The sequence below is a fragment of the Ornithodoros turicata genome, chromosome 3 (assembly GCF_037126465.1).
Source record: "Ornithodoros turicata isolate Travis chromosome 3, ASM3712646v1, whole genome shotgun sequence".
In the NCBI taxonomy this organism is placed as follows: domain Eukaryota; kingdom Metazoa; phylum Arthropoda; class Arachnida; order Ixodida; family Argasidae; genus Ornithodoros; species Ornithodoros turicata.
In genome coordinates, this window is record NC_088203.1 from 56,734,611 (window position 1) to 56,750,277 (window position 15,667).

At 48.3% G+C, this 15,667-nt stretch overlaps 35 non-coding genes across 35 annotated transcripts; all 35 read left to right on the forward strand.

Annotated features, from left to right (window-relative positions):
• Positions 1 to 92: 92 nt before the first annotated feature.
• On the forward strand, positions 93 to 166 carry Trnat-agu (transfer RNA threonine (anticodon AGU)). Its single transcript has one exon. It is a non-coding gene; the product is annotated as a tRNA-Thr (tRNA).
• A 3,163-nt stretch (positions 167 to 3,329) lies between these two features.
• Positions 3,330 to 3,403, forward strand: Trnat-agu (transfer RNA threonine (anticodon AGU)). Its single transcript has one exon. It is a non-coding gene; the product is annotated as a tRNA-Thr (tRNA).
• A 109-nt stretch (positions 3,404 to 3,512) lies between these two features.
• On the forward strand, positions 3,513 to 3,586 carry Trnat-agu (transfer RNA threonine (anticodon AGU)). Its single transcript has one exon. It is a non-coding gene; the product is annotated as a tRNA-Thr (tRNA).
• A 489-nt stretch (positions 3,587 to 4,075) lies between these two features.
• On the forward strand, positions 4,076 to 4,149 carry Trnat-agu (transfer RNA threonine (anticodon AGU)). Its single transcript has one exon. It is a non-coding gene; the product is annotated as a tRNA-Thr (tRNA).
• Positions 4,150 to 4,258: 109 nt separating this feature from the next.
• On the forward strand, positions 4,259 to 4,332 carry Trnat-agu (transfer RNA threonine (anticodon AGU)). The gene has a single exon. It is a non-coding gene; the product is annotated as a tRNA-Thr (tRNA).
• A 109-nt stretch (positions 4,333 to 4,441) lies between these two features.
• On the forward strand, positions 4,442 to 4,515 carry Trnat-agu (transfer RNA threonine (anticodon AGU)). Its single transcript has one exon. It is a non-coding gene; the product is annotated as a tRNA-Thr (tRNA).
• Positions 4,516 to 4,624: 109 nt separating this feature from the next.
• Trnat-agu (transfer RNA threonine (anticodon AGU)) lies at positions 4,625 to 4,698 on the forward strand. Its single transcript has one exon. It is a non-coding gene; the product is annotated as a tRNA-Thr (tRNA).
• Positions 4,699 to 4,998: 300 nt separating this feature from the next.
• Trnat-ugu (transfer RNA threonine (anticodon UGU)) lies at positions 4,999 to 5,072 on the forward strand. Its single transcript has one exon. It is a non-coding gene; the product is annotated as a tRNA-Thr (tRNA).
• Positions 5,073 to 5,903: 831 nt separating this feature from the next.
• Positions 5,904 to 5,977, forward strand: Trnat-agu (transfer RNA threonine (anticodon AGU)). The gene has a single exon. It is a non-coding gene; the product is annotated as a tRNA-Thr (tRNA).
• A 109-nt stretch (positions 5,978 to 6,086) lies between these two features.
• On the forward strand, positions 6,087 to 6,160 carry Trnat-agu (transfer RNA threonine (anticodon AGU)). Its single transcript has one exon. It is a non-coding gene; the product is annotated as a tRNA-Thr (tRNA).
• Positions 6,161 to 6,269: 109 nt separating this feature from the next.
• Trnat-agu (transfer RNA threonine (anticodon AGU)) lies at positions 6,270 to 6,343 on the forward strand. Its single transcript has one exon. It is a non-coding gene; the product is annotated as a tRNA-Thr (tRNA).
• A 109-nt stretch (positions 6,344 to 6,452) lies between these two features.
• On the forward strand, positions 6,453 to 6,526 carry Trnat-agu (transfer RNA threonine (anticodon AGU)). Its single transcript has one exon. It is a non-coding gene; the product is annotated as a tRNA-Thr (tRNA).
• Positions 6,527 to 6,635: 109 nt separating this feature from the next.
• Positions 6,636 to 6,709, forward strand: Trnat-agu (transfer RNA threonine (anticodon AGU)). The gene has a single exon. It is a non-coding gene; the product is annotated as a tRNA-Thr (tRNA).
• A 109-nt stretch (positions 6,710 to 6,818) lies between these two features.
• Positions 6,819 to 6,892, forward strand: Trnat-agu (transfer RNA threonine (anticodon AGU)). The gene has a single exon. It is a non-coding gene; the product is annotated as a tRNA-Thr (tRNA).
• Positions 6,893 to 7,001: 109 nt separating this feature from the next.
• On the forward strand, positions 7,002 to 7,075 carry Trnat-agu (transfer RNA threonine (anticodon AGU)). The gene has a single exon. It is a non-coding gene; the product is annotated as a tRNA-Thr (tRNA).
• A 109-nt stretch (positions 7,076 to 7,184) lies between these two features.
• Positions 7,185 to 7,258, forward strand: Trnat-agu (transfer RNA threonine (anticodon AGU)). Its single transcript has one exon. It is a non-coding gene; the product is annotated as a tRNA-Thr (tRNA).
• A 109-nt stretch (positions 7,259 to 7,367) lies between these two features.
• On the forward strand, positions 7,368 to 7,441 carry Trnat-agu (transfer RNA threonine (anticodon AGU)). The gene has a single exon. It is a non-coding gene; the product is annotated as a tRNA-Thr (tRNA).
• Positions 7,442 to 12,451: 5,010 nt separating this feature from the next.
• Positions 12,452 to 12,525, forward strand: Trnat-agu (transfer RNA threonine (anticodon AGU)). Its single transcript has one exon. It is a non-coding gene; the product is annotated as a tRNA-Thr (tRNA).
• Positions 12,526 to 12,634: 109 nt separating this feature from the next.
• On the forward strand, positions 12,635 to 12,708 carry Trnat-agu (transfer RNA threonine (anticodon AGU)). The gene has a single exon. It is a non-coding gene; the product is annotated as a tRNA-Thr (tRNA).
• A 109-nt stretch (positions 12,709 to 12,817) lies between these two features.
• On the forward strand, positions 12,818 to 12,891 carry Trnat-agu (transfer RNA threonine (anticodon AGU)). The gene has a single exon. It is a non-coding gene; the product is annotated as a tRNA-Thr (tRNA).
• Positions 12,892 to 13,000: 109 nt separating this feature from the next.
• Trnat-agu (transfer RNA threonine (anticodon AGU)) lies at positions 13,001 to 13,074 on the forward strand. Its single transcript has one exon. It is a non-coding gene; the product is annotated as a tRNA-Thr (tRNA).
• Positions 13,075 to 13,183: 109 nt separating this feature from the next.
• On the forward strand, positions 13,184 to 13,257 carry Trnat-agu (transfer RNA threonine (anticodon AGU)). The gene has a single exon. It is a non-coding gene; the product is annotated as a tRNA-Thr (tRNA).
• Positions 13,258 to 13,366: 109 nt separating this feature from the next.
• On the forward strand, positions 13,367 to 13,440 carry Trnat-agu (transfer RNA threonine (anticodon AGU)). The gene has a single exon. It is a non-coding gene; the product is annotated as a tRNA-Thr (tRNA).
• A 109-nt stretch (positions 13,441 to 13,549) lies between these two features.
• On the forward strand, positions 13,550 to 13,623 carry Trnat-agu (transfer RNA threonine (anticodon AGU)). Its single transcript has one exon. It is a non-coding gene; the product is annotated as a tRNA-Thr (tRNA).
• Positions 13,624 to 13,732: 109 nt separating this feature from the next.
• Trnat-agu (transfer RNA threonine (anticodon AGU)) lies at positions 13,733 to 13,806 on the forward strand. The gene has a single exon. It is a non-coding gene; the product is annotated as a tRNA-Thr (tRNA).
• A 109-nt stretch (positions 13,807 to 13,915) lies between these two features.
• Trnat-agu (transfer RNA threonine (anticodon AGU)) lies at positions 13,916 to 13,989 on the forward strand. Its single transcript has one exon. It is a non-coding gene; the product is annotated as a tRNA-Thr (tRNA).
• A 109-nt stretch (positions 13,990 to 14,098) lies between these two features.
• Trnat-agu (transfer RNA threonine (anticodon AGU)) lies at positions 14,099 to 14,172 on the forward strand. The gene has a single exon. It is a non-coding gene; the product is annotated as a tRNA-Thr (tRNA).
• Positions 14,173 to 14,281: 109 nt separating this feature from the next.
• Trnat-agu (transfer RNA threonine (anticodon AGU)) lies at positions 14,282 to 14,355 on the forward strand. The gene has a single exon. It is a non-coding gene; the product is annotated as a tRNA-Thr (tRNA).
• A 109-nt stretch (positions 14,356 to 14,464) lies between these two features.
• Positions 14,465 to 14,538, forward strand: Trnat-agu (transfer RNA threonine (anticodon AGU)). Its single transcript has one exon. It is a non-coding gene; the product is annotated as a tRNA-Thr (tRNA).
• Positions 14,539 to 14,646: 108 nt separating this feature from the next.
• Trnat-agu (transfer RNA threonine (anticodon AGU)) lies at positions 14,647 to 14,720 on the forward strand. The gene has a single exon. It is a non-coding gene; the product is annotated as a tRNA-Thr (tRNA).
• A 109-nt stretch (positions 14,721 to 14,829) lies between these two features.
• Trnat-agu (transfer RNA threonine (anticodon AGU)) lies at positions 14,830 to 14,903 on the forward strand. Its single transcript has one exon. It is a non-coding gene; the product is annotated as a tRNA-Thr (tRNA).
• A 109-nt stretch (positions 14,904 to 15,012) lies between these two features.
• On the forward strand, positions 15,013 to 15,086 carry Trnat-agu (transfer RNA threonine (anticodon AGU)). Its single transcript has one exon. It is a non-coding gene; the product is annotated as a tRNA-Thr (tRNA).
• A 109-nt stretch (positions 15,087 to 15,195) lies between these two features.
• Positions 15,196 to 15,269, forward strand: Trnat-agu (transfer RNA threonine (anticodon AGU)). Its single transcript has one exon. It is a non-coding gene; the product is annotated as a tRNA-Thr (tRNA).
• A 109-nt stretch (positions 15,270 to 15,378) lies between these two features.
• Trnat-agu (transfer RNA threonine (anticodon AGU)) lies at positions 15,379 to 15,452 on the forward strand. Its single transcript has one exon. It is a non-coding gene; the product is annotated as a tRNA-Thr (tRNA).
• Positions 15,453 to 15,561: 109 nt separating this feature from the next.
• Trnat-agu (transfer RNA threonine (anticodon AGU)) lies at positions 15,562 to 15,635 on the forward strand. The gene has a single exon. It is a non-coding gene; the product is annotated as a tRNA-Thr (tRNA).
• The last annotated feature ends 32 nt before the right edge of the window (positions 15,636 to 15,667 follow it).

Consider the following 15,667-nt stretch of genomic DNA (forward strand, 5'->3'; position numbering starts at 1 on the left):
TGTTATTGTCAGGTAGATTCTATTCTCTACGCACCGCGTGGCCTCGTTTTTAGCTTCGCGACATCGCATTGCAATTTGCTTTTCCACAAAAAGGCGCCGTGGCTTAGGTGGTTAAAGCGCCTGTCTAGTAAACAGGAGATCGAGGATTCGACTCCCTCTGGTGCCTACCTGTCCCATCTTTTGTGTTATTGTCAGGTAGATTCTATTCTCTACGCACCGCGTGGCCTCGTTTTTAGCTCCGCGACATCGCATTACAATTTGCTTTCCCCAGAAAGGCGCTATGGCTTAGGTGGTTAAAGCGCCTGTCTAGTAAACAGGAGATCGAGGGTTCGACTCCATCCGGTGCCTACCTGTCCTATCTTTTGTGTGATTGTTTTATAGTCAGGTAGATTCTCTTGTCTACACCCTGGTTGGCATCCTTTTTAGCTCCGCGACATCGCAGTGCAGTTTGCTTTCCCCAGAAAGGCGCCGTGGCTTAGGTCGTATTGTGTATGGTATTGTGAGTTATTGAGTCGTACGTGACTCAGAGTAGTAAGCTCTGAAAAATAAAGGTAGAAAAAAAAAGGCCGTGGCATAGGTGGTTAAATCGCCTGTCTAGTAAACAAGAGATCGAGGGTTCGACTCCCTCCGGTGCCTACCTGTCCCATCTTTTGTGTTTTTGTCAGGTAGATTCTCTTCTCTACGCACCGCGTGGCCTCGTTTTTAGCTCCGCGACATCGCATTGCAATTAGCTTTTTCACAAAAAGGCGCCGTGGCTTAGGTGGCTAAAGCGCCATTCAGCGAGGAGCTAAGCAGTATTCTGCAACTGGTTTTTGAAGATATTGCAAGAAGGGGATTGTTGCCACCCAGCATGAGACAGGCACTCACCGTCCTCATACCGAAAAAGAAGAGAACCAACGAATATCCCTGTGTTACGGACTACAGGCCCATCAGCCTAATGTGCACAGATTATAAAATCCTTGCGAAGATCCTAGCCACGAGGTTGGAAACTGGACTGCAGATGGTAATTGGCATTCATCAACCATATGGTATACACGGCAGGTCGATTTCAAGGAATCTACATGTTATGAGAACTGTGTGTGAACTTGCTGAGGTCTCTTCTCAAGCCCTTGCTGTGCTGCAGACGGATCTTTCCCAGGCATTTGACAGAGTGTGCCACAGTTTCTTGTTCGCTGTAGTGGACAAATCTAAAGCAGGGGACTTCCTCGTCAAGTAGATTAAAATCTGCTATAACCAAGTTACTGCAAGACTTCTGGTGAACGGTCAGATCGGCAAAAGTATTCCAATACACTCATCCGTTAGACAGGGCTGCCCCGTGTCCCCGATACTTTTTGCTCTGTATCTGGAACCGATGTGCAAGAAGTTGGTGGAAAACCGTAACATCAGAGGCCTCCAGTTAGGCACGGAACACGTCAATCACCTAGCATATGCGGATGACGAAAGATGAAAGTCACTGAAAAGGTTAGCCAGCTGTAGGGATCGAACCCACATTTTCTGGATTACCCGTCCAGGGCTCTACCAATTGAGCTAAGCTAACACGCCTCCGCAGCGACTTTCGGGGTGCGTCATCTGAAGGGACGACAGACCAGCCACTCACTCTCACTAACCCTCCTTTCACTCTTACATTTTTGCTCACTCATACACACATTCATACGACAGAAATCGACGCAAGCGGCACCTGTTGAACAAGAGAGAAACTGATGGATGGAAACATCAGTTTCTCTCTTGATATGCGGATGACGTAACCATCATCTGTTCTTCCAAGCTTCAAGTCTGTGAAGCCATCGCCATCATCAAGGAGTTCACGAGAGTATCGGGTGCAGCACTCAACTTGAACAAATCATCAGGAGCCTGGGTAGGAAGCTGGAGACATGTACCGGAGAAGTTTATGCAAATAACGTGGACGACAACGGTGGGAAAGTATTTGGGAATCCACTTCAATGAAGACAGGGACGATATGTGGGCAAAGAAATTGAGTCTGGTATCGGCAAAACTGCTCGCATGGCACGGCAGATATCTGTCGCCCCTTCAGTAAAGCTTACGTATGTAATTCCGTCTTGTACCCGGCACTTTTTTATGCAGCACAGTGCATCAGCATCGACAAGGGTGCCATGAACAGGTTTCACAGGAAATGCGCTATATTCATTTGGAAATCCCCAATGGAGAAGATGAGGCGGTCAAACTTGTTCGTAAGCCTGAAGAAAGGAGGCATTGGATTGGTCAACGTTATCATCAAACTACAAGTACACAGATTTATGTATTTCCGAGATCAGAAGGACCCGCTGCTAAGGTCTGCACTTCAGTTGGTCGGCAACCCTTATCTCAGCAGATGGACAGTCACAGGAAACTGTAGCTACCGTCGTTCCGCCGTCCTTTCCTTCTACAAAGAGGTAGCAGATGGTGTAGGTCTCTTTGAAGAACGGTTTTCGTGGGACTACCTCGCAACGGTAAAGAAGAAGACTCTGTACTGGGATACAGTATCTGCAATAGTACCGACTCCTCTGTACAGATAATGTAATCCTCCGAAAGGGGCAGAAGGCGTATTAAGAAAGGTCTGGAAAATGTTAATTCCCACTGGTTCGAAGGACTTCTTTTTTCTGTTCCACTGGGAAGTTTTACCAGTAAAAGCATGGCTAGAAAGAAAGGGCTTCTTAATACCTTGGGCACCAAATTGCACAGCATGTCCGCAAGAAGAGCAAACACTATTGCACGTCTTCCTGCACTGCAAGAGGGCAATCGAGTTTTGGGACATCTTCAAGGGCTTCATAGACCAAGCCTTGAAGCTTCGGTGGCAGAACCTTAAGTATCTCCGAGTTGCAAGCAAGCAGGAGGAACATATAGTCTCGTGCCTGGTAGTTCTCGGCCTTCATTCTCTGTGGCCTTTCAGAACGGACGAAGTAGAGTGCCGGGAAAAACCAACGCCACCCTTAGTCAAGTTCAAACAGAAGTTGAAGTGGATGCTAAGTGTGATGCCAAAAGAGGAACTGGACGGACAGTGGCAGGGGATACGAAATAAGCTTGAGAGGGGGGACCTGGACTTGAGGACAGCACTGTATGGAAAAGGGGGGCTCTGCTGAACGGCATCTTCGGCTGACAGAAGACATGCCAGCTTTTTTACTGAGTGTTACTTTTAAACTATATGAATAAAATCGAAAAAATAGGTGGTTAAAGCGCCTGTCTAGTAAACAGTAGATCGAGGGTTCGACTCCCTCCGGTGCCTACCTGTCCCATCTTTTGTGTTATTGTCAGGTAGATTCTATTCTCTACGCACCGCGTGGCCTCGTTTTTAGCTCCGCGACATCGCATTGCAATTTGCTTTTCCACAAAAAGGCGCCGTGGCTTAGGTGGTTAAAGCGCCTGTCTAGTAAACAGGAGATCGAGGGTTCGACGCCCTCCGGTGCCTACCTGTCCCATCTTTTGTGTTATTGTCAGGTAGATTCTATTCTCTACGCACCGCGTGGCCTCGTTTTTAGCTTCGCGACATCGCATTGCAATTCGCTTTTCCAGAAAAAGGCGCCGTGGCTTAGGTGGTTAAAGCGCCTGTGTAGTAAACAGGAGGTCGAGGGTTCGACTCCCTCTGGTGTCTACCTGTCCCATCTTTCGTGTGATTGAGTTATTGTCAGGTAGGTTTTTCTTGTCTACGTACGGAGTGGCCTCGTTTTTAGCTTCGCGACATCGCATTGCAATTTGCTTTCCACAGAAAGGCGCCGTGGCTTAGCTGGTTAAAGCGCTTGTCTACTAAACGGGAGATCGAGGGTTCCACTCCCTCTGGTGTCTACCTGTTCCATCTTTCGTGTGATTGTGATATTGTCACGTAGATTCTCTTGTCTACACCCTGGTTGGGATCGCTTTTAGCTCCGCGACATCGGATTGCAATTTGCTTTCTGCAGAAAGGCGCCGTGGCTTAGGTGGTTAAAGCGCTTGTCTAGTAAACAGCAGATCGATGGTTCGATTCCCTCTGGTGTATACCTGTCCCATCTTTCGTGTTATTGTCAGGTAGATTCTATTCTCTACGCACCGCGTGGCCTCGTTTTTAGCTCCGCGACATCGCATTGCAATTCGCTTTCCACAGAAAGGCGCCGTGGCTTAGGTGGTTAAAGCGCCTGTCTAGTAAACAGGAGATCGAGGGTTCGACTCCCTCCGGTGCCTACCTGTCCCATCTTTTGTGTTATTGTCAGGTAGATTCTATTCTCTACGCACCGCGTGGCCTCGTTTTTAGCTCCGCGACATCGCATTGCAATTTGCTTTTCCACAAAAAGGCGCCGTGGCTTAGGTGGTTAAAGCGCCTGTCTAGTAAACAGGAGATCGAGGGTTCGACTCCCTCCGGTGCCTACCTGTCCCATCTTTTGTGTTATTGTCAGGTAGATTCTAATCTCTACGCACTGCGTGGGCTCGTTTTTAGCTTCGCGACATCGCATTGCAATTTGCTTTTCCACAAAAAGGCGCCGTGGCTTAGGTGGTTAAAGCGCCTGTCTAGTAAACAGGAGGTCGAGGGTTCGACTCCCTCTGGTGCCTACCTGTCCCATCTTTTGTGTTATTGTCAGGTAGATTCTATTCTCTACGCACCGCGTGGCCTCGTTTTTAGCTCCGCGACATCGCATTGCAATTTGCTTTTCCACAAAAAGGCGCCGTGGCTTAGGTGGTTAAAGCGCCTGTCTAGTAAACAGGAGGTCGAGGGTTCGACTCCCTCTGGTGTCTACCTGTCCCATCTTTCGTGTGATTGAGTTATTGTCAGGTAGGTTTTTCTTGTCTACGTACGGAGTGGCCTCATTTTTAGCTTCGCGACATCGCATTGCAATTTGCTTTCCACAGAAAGGCGCCGTGGCTTAGGTGGTTAAAGCGCTTGTCTAGTAAACAGCAGATCGATGGTTCGATTCCCTCTGGTGCCTACCTGTCCCATCTTTTGTGTTATTGTCAGGTAGATTCTATTCTCTACGCACCGCGTGGCCTCGTTTTTAGCTTCGCGACATCGCATTGCAATTTGCTTTTCCACAAAAAGGCGCCGTGGCCTAGGTGGTTAAAGCGCCTGTCTTGTAAACAGGAGGTCGAGGGTTCGACTCCCTCTGGTGTCTACCTGTCCCATCTTTCGTGTGATTGAGTTATTGTCAGGTAGGTTTTTCTTGTCTACGTACGGAGTGGCCTCATTTTTAGCTTCGCGACATCGCATTGCAATTTGCTTTCCACAGAAAGGCGCCGTGGCTTAGGTGGTTAAAGCGCTTGTCTAGTAAACAGCAGATCGATGGTTCGATTCCCTCTGGTGTATACCTGTCCCATCTTTCGTGTTATTGTCAGGTAGATTCTCTTGTCTACGCACCGCGTGGCCTCGTTTTTAGCTTCGCGACATCGCATTGCAATTTGCTTTTCCACAGAAAGGCGCCGTGGCTTAGGTTTTTTCTTTTCCACCTTTTATTAACAATACACACAAGTGCACACAACTACAGGTACGTCACACGGTCGCAACGCCGTGGGCCATTACAAAACGTCTAAAGAGGAAACTGAAGACCTTTTGAATTTGTACATACGATTTTACAAGTACGTAAGGGCATCAGACAATGTTTCTAACCAATCTGGCAGCTCTAAACATCGCATAAGGCACAGCTTAAGTTGAGATATTTCTATCTTAAAGTATTTCATAGGAGGCATTAACGGTTCTTCGTTCCTGTCAGCCATACGAAGTTTCCACAGACAGTACAAGGCTATAAGCATGACAATATCGTACCTGACTGTTGGCTTAGGTGGTTAAAGCGCCTGTCTAGTAAACAGGAGATCGAGGGTTCGACTCCCTCCGGTGCCTACCTGTCGCATCTTTTGTGTTATTGTCAGGTAGATTCGAATCTCTACGCACCGCGTGGCCTCGTTTTTAGCTTCGCGACATCGCATTGCAATTTGTTTTTCCACAAAAAGGCGCCGTGGCTTAGGTGGTTAAAGCGCCTGTCTAGTAAACAGGAGGTCGAGGGTTCGACTCCCTCTGGTGCCTACCTGTCCCATCTTTTGTGTTATTGTCAGGTAGATTCTATTCTCTACGCACCGCGTGGCCTCGTTTTCAGCTTCGCGACATCGCATTGCAATTTGCTTTTCCACAAAAAGGCGCCGTGGCTTAGGTGGTTAAAGCGCCTGTCTAGTGAACAGGAGATCGAGGGTTCGACTCCCTCCGGTGCCTACCTGTCCCATCTTTTGTGTTATTGTCAGGTAGATTCTATTCTCTACGCACCGCGTGGCCTCGTTTTTAGCTTCGCGACATCGCATTGCAATTTGCTTTTCCACAAAAAGGCGCCGTGGCTTAGGTGGTTAAAGCGCCTGTCTAGTAAACAGGAGGTCGAGGGTTCGACTCCCTCTGGTGCCTACCTGTCCCATCTTTTGTGTTATTGTCAGGTAGATTCTATTCTCTACGCACCGCGTGGCCTCGTTTTTAGCTTCGCGACATCGCATTGCAATTTGCTTTTCCACAAAAAGGCGCCGTGGCTTAGGTGGTTAAAGCGCCTGTCTAGTAAACAGGAGATCGAGGGTTCGACTCCCTCCGGTGTCTACCTGGCCCACCTTTTGTGTTATTGTCAGGTAGATTCTATTCTCTACGCACCGCGTGGCCTCGTTTTTAGCTTCGCGACATCGCATTGCAATTTGCTTTTCCACAAAAAGGCGCCGTGGCTTAGGTGGTTAAAGCGCCTGTCTAGTAAACAGGAGGTCGAGGGTTCGACTCCCTCTGGTGCCTACCTGTCCCATCTTTTGCGTTATTGTCAGGTAGATTCTATTCTCTACGCACCGCGTGGCCTCGTTTTTAGCTTCGCGACATCGCATTGCAATTTGCTTTTCCACAAAAAGGCATCGTGGCTTAGGTGGTTAAAGCGCCTGTCTAGTAAACAGGAGATCGCGGGTTCGACTCCCTCCGGTGCCTACCTGTCCCATCTTTTGTGTTATTGTCAGGTAGATTATATTCTCTACGCACCGCGTGGCCTCGTTTTTAGCTTCGCGACATCGCATTGCAATTTGCTTTTCCACAAAAAGGCGCCGTGGCTTAGGTGGTTAAAGCGCCTGTCTAGTAAACAGGAGGTCGAGGGTTCAACTCCCTCTGGTGCCTACCTGTCCCATCTTTTGTGTTATTGTCAGGTAGATTCTATTCTCTACGCACCGCGTGGCCTCGTTTTTAGCTTCGCGACATCGCATTGCAATTTGCTTTTCCACAAAAAGGCGCCGTGGCTTAGGTGGTTAAAGCGCCTGTCTAGTAAACAGGAGGTCGAGGGTTCGACTCCCTCCGGTGCCTACCTGTCCCATCTTTTGTGTTATTGTCAGGTAGATTCTATTCTCTACGCACCGCGTGGCCTCGTTTTTAGCTTCGCGACATCGCATTGCAATTTGCTTTTCCACAAAAAGGCGCCGTGGCTTAGGTGGTTAAAGCGCCTGTCTAGTCAACAGGAGGTCGAGGGTTCGACTCCCTCTGGTGCCTACCTGTCCCATCTTTTGTGTTATTGTCAGGTAGATTCTATTCTCTACGCACCGCGTGGCCTCGTTTTTAGCTTCGCGACATCGCATTGCAATTTGCTTTTCCACAAAAAGACTTAGGTGCTACTTCCGGCAGCGTTAGCGATCGGTCGCAGAAACGATGAGCTCCGTTGGAGCGGCGAATACGGCTAGGCCTAGCCGGGGGAATGCAGTACATACAGGAACAAAGGACGCTCAAGCAACGGATTACAGGTTGATTCTGCCTTCCATACCTGCTGGGAGAATTTCCCACAACACTATTTTCCTTCATGCTGATCCTGCCGGAAAACCGTACAACGTGCATCACTTCGAGGAAGCGTTACAAGGGAAAGTGAACAAGGAGAACGTTGCGAACTTTGGTGTGTTTCAATATAACCACGTGTGGACTCTCAGCTTCCACGACGGTGTGGCGAAGGAAAATTTCCTTGCGTTAAAGGAACTGAAGGTGAAAGGTAGGAGTTGCAAAATCATCGACCCGAACGTTAAACAGGTGGTCGTCAAGTTGCACTGGATGCCGAGAAATATCCCGGACGTCTCAGTTGTTAGGGCGTTATCAGCGTTTGGTGCAGTAAAGGATATCGTTCGCCAGAAATGGAAGTCGTCATTCTTCGAGGGCGTGGAATCTACTACAAGAGAAATAGTTTTTGAAGTCAAAGATAAAGTGTCTGTGGACGATATCCCGCACCTGATGTTCATCGACGGTTGTCAGGTTCTGTTGGACGTACAAGGTCGCGCTCCGCTTTGCCTACGTTGCAAGATGGCGGGCCACATCAGGAAGTCCTGCAATACGCCCTGGTGTAAAAAATGTAAGAGATTCGGGCACGACGAAGAGGAGTGTGTATCGACGTATGCGTCACGTGTAAAGCGGACGGACGAGCCAGCCAGGGAGATGTTCGCCGACCGCACAGATGACGTCACAATGGTGGAAGCCTGCGAGAACGAAAGGGAAGGAACAAAGGAGGCCTTTCACAACGCTGATCGCCCAGAGGAGTCGACCGTTGGCAAAGGAGATGTGCACGGCCAGGACGCCCCCAAAGACTATGACCCGGCAGCAAGAAGGAAAGAGAGAAGTTCCTCAGTTGATGGCAGCGATGACGAACTTCTTAAACAGGATATGCGAATGACTACTTCTGCAGCAAAGAGACTCAGACAGACAGATCCAACAGGTTTTCCTCCATTAACGCCGCAGGAAACTGCGGGTTCCTGCCTCAACGACATCAATTTTGGAACTCTTTAATGTGACTTGGCATGCACTCAGCTGATCGTCCGCTATGGCAATGGAGATAAGTATGAACCACTCTTGGCTTTTATTAATTGACGCAGCCGTTCCATGAGAGGCACATCAATCACTGTAGGGACGATAAATGTGAGGGGACTCAACTCAAGAAAGAAACAGTACCAACTTAAACGTTATCTTCAAGACCACGACGATATTGATGTGCTAGCAGTTCAGGAAACTAAGATCTGCTCTGAAGAAAAGACGACGGAATTGATATCGTATGTGTTTGCATCTGACTTCGATGTTGTCGTTAGCCACGCGGTTGGGTGTTCGGCCGGAACTTTGCTGTGTTTAAGAAAGAGACAAAACATGCTTCCGCTGCAGTACTCAACTGATGATCAAGGTCGAATAGCGAAATTAGACGCCCTTGTAGACAACGAGATATGGCGCTTTATCGGTGTGTATGCGCCCAACGACATGTTAGAAAGGGTCGCTTTTTTCCACTCCGTGGGTGACATAGCAGAGGAAATGGACAACACAGTTCTGCTGGGCGACTTCAACTGTACGTTAAGCGATAACGATCGGAATAGAATAAAAAACACTGCCGACAAGAGCGAAGTAGCCTTGCAAGCTTTAATAACAAATTGCAGCATGACGGATGCATTTGAGTGCATGAAAGGAACGCCTCCCGTATTTACACACTTTCAAGGGGATTCCCACGCCAGATTAGATAGAGTATACATATCAACACTGTGCAAGAAGAAGGTCACGAGATACGGTGTGAGGCCTGCATATTTTAGTGACCACTGTTTAGTAAAGGCGACCCTCGGTCAAGACAGAAAGACGGCCAGAAGCGATGGATGGTCGTTGTGGAAGATGAATGTGAGGATACTTGATGATGAGAGCTTCGTTGGATTGGTAAAGGATGAGATTGCAGGACTCATAACAACTGACAGAACGTGGAGCTCAGCGTAGGATCTCTTTAAACAACGTGTACGTTTTATAGCAATCGAGAGGAGCAGTGTGCTGGCATACCGTGAAAAATGGCGAGAGGAAGAACTAAAGAAGAACCTGAGCGTTATTATCAAGGCTGAGTCCAAAAACCCGGGATCGTTAAGTAAAGAAATGGAGGACACAAAATATGAGCTGGAACTAATCAATCAAACGAGATATGAGGGGGCAAGAATACGGTCCAGATCCAGACAATATTTACCGGACGAGTTGCCCAGTAAGAGACACGTCCGACATGAGCTGGAACATGTTCGGGTGAAAGCTATAGAAGAGATTGAACAGGAGGGGGCAATAATTAGTGATGAAGGAATGATACAAAAATGTTTCTACGAGTACTTCGAAAATTTGATTGGGAAACCAAGGAAACCGCAACCGAACGTCGCTGAGATAACGCAGTGGGCGGATGTGGCCAAGTTGACAGAGGAGGAAAAAAGAACACTGGGTGCTCCGCTTGAGCTAGCTGAGATAAAGCATGCGATACAATCACTCGGGAAAAACAAGACGCCTGGTCCTGATGGCTTAGTGGGGGAGTTCTATCAGATGTTTCCTGACTTCATCGCTCCCGTTTTGTTAGAAGTGTACAAGGAGTCAGAAAGACAAGGCACCTTCCCTGCATCTTTTCGACGTTCTCACACAGTTTTCATCCCTAAGAAGATACCCGCGGGGATTGTCCCTCAAGTGACGGATTTTAGACCAATCACCCTATGCAACCTGGATTACAAGCTATTTGCGAAAGTACTCGCGGCTCGTCTACAGAAGGTGATTCCGATCCTGATAGGTCAGCATCAAACGTGCGCAATCAGAGGCAGGAGCATTCAGACCAACGTGCATGTGTTGCGAACAGTCGTCGACGTGTGTGCCCAAGAACGAGATCAGGCGGCAGTGCTTCAAGCAGACCTCTCGAAAGCTTTTGATAAGGTTTGCCACGACTTCTTATTTTCCATATTGAACTTGATGAACCTGGGCCAAGAGTTTATAGATCGTGTGCGTTTGTGTTATAGAGACGCGTCAACGAAGCTTGTTCTCAACAAAACCTGTTCAGAAAGCATTATTCTCCGTTCATCAGTGAGGCAGGGATGTCCGTTGTCGCCTCTCTTGTTCAATCTTTATATAGAACCACTGTGTAGAAGGATTATTAGCAACCCCAGCATAGAAGGGTTTCATCTCGGCACCTGCGAGGTGAAAGTGTTGGGCTATGCAGATGATCTAACTTTTGTTGTTTCGGAGAAAAAAAGTGTTGTTGGTGTCATAAACGAGATTGAACAATACTGCAAGTTATCGGGTGCTAGCCTCAACAGGAACAAATCTGTCGGAATGTGGGTAGGTCAATGGGGGACAACCCCCGAAGTATTTCAAGGCGTCAAGTGGCAGTGCGTACCAGGGAACTACTTAGGTGTCCCACTACAGGGGGGCAGAAGCATCAGTGGCACATGGACGAAACTTTGTGGGAAAGTGAGAACGCATGCCAACATATGGAAAGCACGGGAGCTTTCCATCTTCCAAAGAGCAGAAGTATGCAACACGTTCTTGGTCGCCAGGGTTGTATACTGGTTGCAAGTGCTACACTGCATGCGAAGCAATATACAACATTTTCATCGTGTGTTCGCTACGCTTATCTGGAAGTCGAGCTTCGAGGCAATGCGAAGAGATAATCTCTTCAGATCGGTCCGTAAAGGGGGCGTAGGCCTCCTACATTTGTTTGTGATGAAACTAAGTATGAGACTGTTCTTTTTTCGAAAATGCAATCATCCGGTGATTAGAACCATGCTACAGAACATTGGTCACGTCTATCTTCCTGATATTGTGGTGTCGAGTGTAGGTCGAATGTTTACTGTGTCCCCCTTCTATGTGGAAGTAATCCAGAGCATGCGATTTTTACTGGTAAGGTTTTCACGTGAATACATCTTCAATGTGTCCAAATCTAGGCTGAAGGCTGATCTTGTAGACGCGCTTTTTCCAGTGCCACTTTACCGAGGTATTCCGGAAGACTCAACAGGATCTGATATCCTGTGCAGAGTCAAAAAAATGCCCATCAAAGCCAGAATCAAAACATTTTTCTTCAAGCTGCACACAAATACTTTGCCAGTAAAGACGTGGTTAGCGGCTAAAGGGATATTTGTGCCCTGGTCTACTAACTGTAGATATTGTACGAGGCTGAAACGATTAACACGTGTTTATACATTGTACCGAGGCGCAGTTTTTATGGGATGACTTAAGCAGGGCTGTTGACAAGCGAATCCGTCTCAATCCGCATACCATAAGATATTTGCCACTTGCTGACAAGCATGGACCCAGGTATGATGTATTGTGTGTGTTGGCAATGTTCAGCTTATGGAAAGTTCTAATAGCTGGTAGGAACGAAGAACATAGGAATCCGCCAATGGTGTATTTAGCGGAGGAATTGCTGCAAACACAGCGGTTTGCTGAGCACGCAGGTGACGTGCCCGAGTGGCTGCAACTTTTCTGTTCTAAAGTGGCTCCGAGACGGGGTTCACTCTTTTAACTGTTTTAATACTGTTTGACATGTATATACTGTGATCAATAAAGAATATCTGAAAAAAAAAAAAAAAGACTTATGTGGTTAAAGCGCCTGTCTAGTAAACAGGAGATCGAGGGTTCGACTCCCTCCGGTGCCTACCTGTCCCATCTTTTGTGTTATTTTCAGGTAGATTCTATTCTCTACGCACCGCGTGGCCTCGTTTTTAGCTTCGCGACATCGCATTGCAATTTGCTTTTCCACAAAAAGGCGCCGTGGCTTAGGTGGTTAAAGCGCCTGTCTAGTAAACAGGAGGTCGAGGGTTCGACTCCCTCTGGTGCCTACCTGTCCCATCTTTTGTGTTATTGTCAGGTAGATTCTATTCTCTACGCACCGCGTGGCCTCGTTTTTAGCTTCGCGACATCGCATTGCAATTTGCTTTTCCACGAAAAGGCGCCGTGGCTTAGGTGGTTAAAGCGCCTGTCTAGTAAACAGGAGATCGAGGGTTCGACTCCCTCCGGTGCCTACCTGTCGCATCTTTTGTGTTATTGTCAGGTAGATTCGAATCTCTACGCACCGCGTGGCCTCGTTTTTAGCTTCGCGACATCGCATTGCAATTTGCTTTTCCACAAAAAGGCGCCATGGCTTAGGTGGTTAAAGCGCCTGTCTAGTAAACAGGAGATCGAGGGTTCGACTCCCTCCGGTGCCTACCTGTCCCATCTTTTGTGTTATTGTCAGGTAGATTCTATTCTCTACGCGCCGCGTGGCCTCGTTTTTAGCTTCGCGACATCGCATTGCAATTTGCTTTTCCACAAAAAGGCGCCGTGGCTTAGGTGGTTAAAGCGCCTGTCTAGTAAACAGGAGGTCGAGGGTTCGACTCCCTCTGGTGCCTACCTGTCCCATCTTTTGTGTTATTGTCAGGTAGATTCTATTCTCTACGCACCGCGTGGCCTCGTTTTTAGCTTCGCGACATCGCATTGCAATTTGCTTTTCCACAAAAAGGCGCCGTGGCTTAGGTGGTTAAAGCGCCTGTCTAGTAAACAGGAGATCGAGGGTTGGACTCCCTCCGGTGCCTACCTGTCCCATCTTTTGTGTTATTGTCAGGTAGATTCTATTCTCTACGCACCGCGTGGCCTCGTTTTTAGCTTCGCGACATCGCATTGCAATTTGCTTTTCCACAAAAAGGCGCCGTGGCTTAGGTGGTTAAAGCGCCTGTCTAGTAAACAGGAGATCGAGGGTTGGACTCCCTCCGGTGCCTACCTGTCCCATCTTTTGTGTTATTGTCAGGTAGATTCTATTCTCTACGCGCCGCGTGGCCTCGTTTTTAGCTTCGCGACATCGCATTGCAATTTGCTTTTCCACAAAAAGGCGCCGTGGCTTACGTGGTTAAAGCGCCTGTCTAGTAAACAGGAGATCGAGGGTTGGACTCCCTCCGGTGCCTACCTGTCGCATCTTTTGTGTTATTGTCAGGTAGATTCGAATCTCTACGCACCGCGTGGCCTCGTTTTTAGCTTCGCGACATCGCATTGCAATTTGCTTTTCCACAAAAAGGCGCCGTGGCTTAGGTGGTTAAAGCGCCTGTCTAGTAAACAGGAGGTCGAGGGTTCGACTGCCTCTGGTGCCTACCTGTCCCATCTTTTGTGTTATTGTCAGGTAGATTCTATTCTCTACGCACCGCGTGGCCTCGTTTTTAGCTTCGCGACATCGCATTGCAATTTACTTTTCCACAAAAAGGCGCCGTGGCTTAGGTGGTTAAAGCGCCTGTCTAGTGAACAGGAGATCGAGGGTTCGACTCCCTCCGGTGCCTACATGTCCCATCTTTTGTGTTATTGTCAGGTAGATTCTATTCTCTACGCGCCGCGTGGCCTCGTTTTTAGCTTCGCGACATCGCATTGCAATTTGCTTTTCCACAAAAAGGCGCTGTGGCTTAGGTGGTTAAAGCGCCTGTCTAGTAAACAGGAGGTCGAGGGTTCGACTCCCTCTGGTGCCTACCTGTCCCATCTTTTGTGTTATTGTCAGGTAGATTCTATTCTCTACGCGCCGCGTGGCCTCGTTTTTAGCTTCGCGACATCGCATTGCAATTTGCTTTTCCACAAAAAGGCGCCGTGGCTTAGGTGGTTAAAGCGCCTGTCTAGTAAACAGGAGGTCGAGGTTTCGACTCCCTCTGGTGCCTACCTGTCCCATCTTTTGTGTTATTGTCAGGTAGATTCTATTCTCTACGCACCGCGTGGCCTCGTTTTTAGCTTCGCGACATCGCATTGCAATTTGCTTTTCCACAAAAAGGCGCCGTGGCTTAGGTGGTTAAAGCGCCAGTCTAGTGAACAGGAGATCGAGGGTTCGACTCCCTCTGGTGCCTACCTGTCCCATCTTTTGTGTTATTGTCAGGTAGATTCTATTCTCTACGCGCCGCGTGGCCTCGTTTTTAGCTTCGCGACATCGCATTGCAATTTGCTTTTCCAAAAAAGGCGCCGTGGCTTAGGTGGTTAAAGCGCCTGTCTAGTAAACAGGAGGTCGAGGGTTCGACTCCCTCTGGTGCCTACCTGTCCCATCTTTTGTGTTATTGTCAGGTAGATTCTATTCTCTACGCGCCGCGTGGCCTCGTTTTTAGCTTCGCGACATCGCATTGCAATTTGCTTTTCCACAAAAAGGCGCCGTGGCTTAGGTGGTTAAAGCGCCTGTCTAGTAAACAGGAGGTCGAGGGTTCGACTCCCTCTGGTGCCTACCTGTCCCATCTTTTGTGTTATTGTCAGGTAGATTCTATTCTCTACGCACCGCGTGGCCTCGTTTTTAGCTCCGCGACATCGCATTGCAATTTGCTTTTCCACAAAAAGGCGCCGTGGCTTAGGTGGTTAAAGCGCCTGTCTAGTAAACAGGAGATCGAGGGTTGGACTCCCTCCGGTGCCTACCTGTCCCATCTTTTGTGTTATTGTCAGGTAGATTCTATTCTCTACGCACCGCGTGGCCTCGTTTTTAGCTTCGCGACATCGCATTGCAATTTGCTTTTCCACAAAAAGGCGCCGTGGCTTAGGTGGTTAAAGCGCCTGTCTAGTAAACAGGAGATCGAGGGTTGGACTCCCTCCGGTGCCTACCTGTCCCATCTTTTGTGTTATTGTCAGGTAGATTCTATTCTCTACGCGCCGCGTGGCCTCGTTTTTAGCTTCGCGACATCGCATTGCAATTTGCTTTTCCACAAAAAGGCGCCGTGGCTTAGGTGGTTAAAGCGCTTGTCTAGTAAACAGGAGGTCGAGGGTTCGACTCCCTCTGGTGCCTACCTGTCCCATCTTTTGTGTTATTGTCAGGTAGATTCTATTCTCTACGCACCGCGTGGCCTCGTTTTTAGCTTCGCGACATCGCATTGCAATTTACTTTTCCACAAAAAGGCGCCGTGGCTTAGGTGGTTAAAGCGCCTGTCTAGTGAACAGGAGATCGAGGGTTCGACTCCCTCCGGTGCCTACCTGTCCCATCTTTTGTGTTATTGTCAGGTA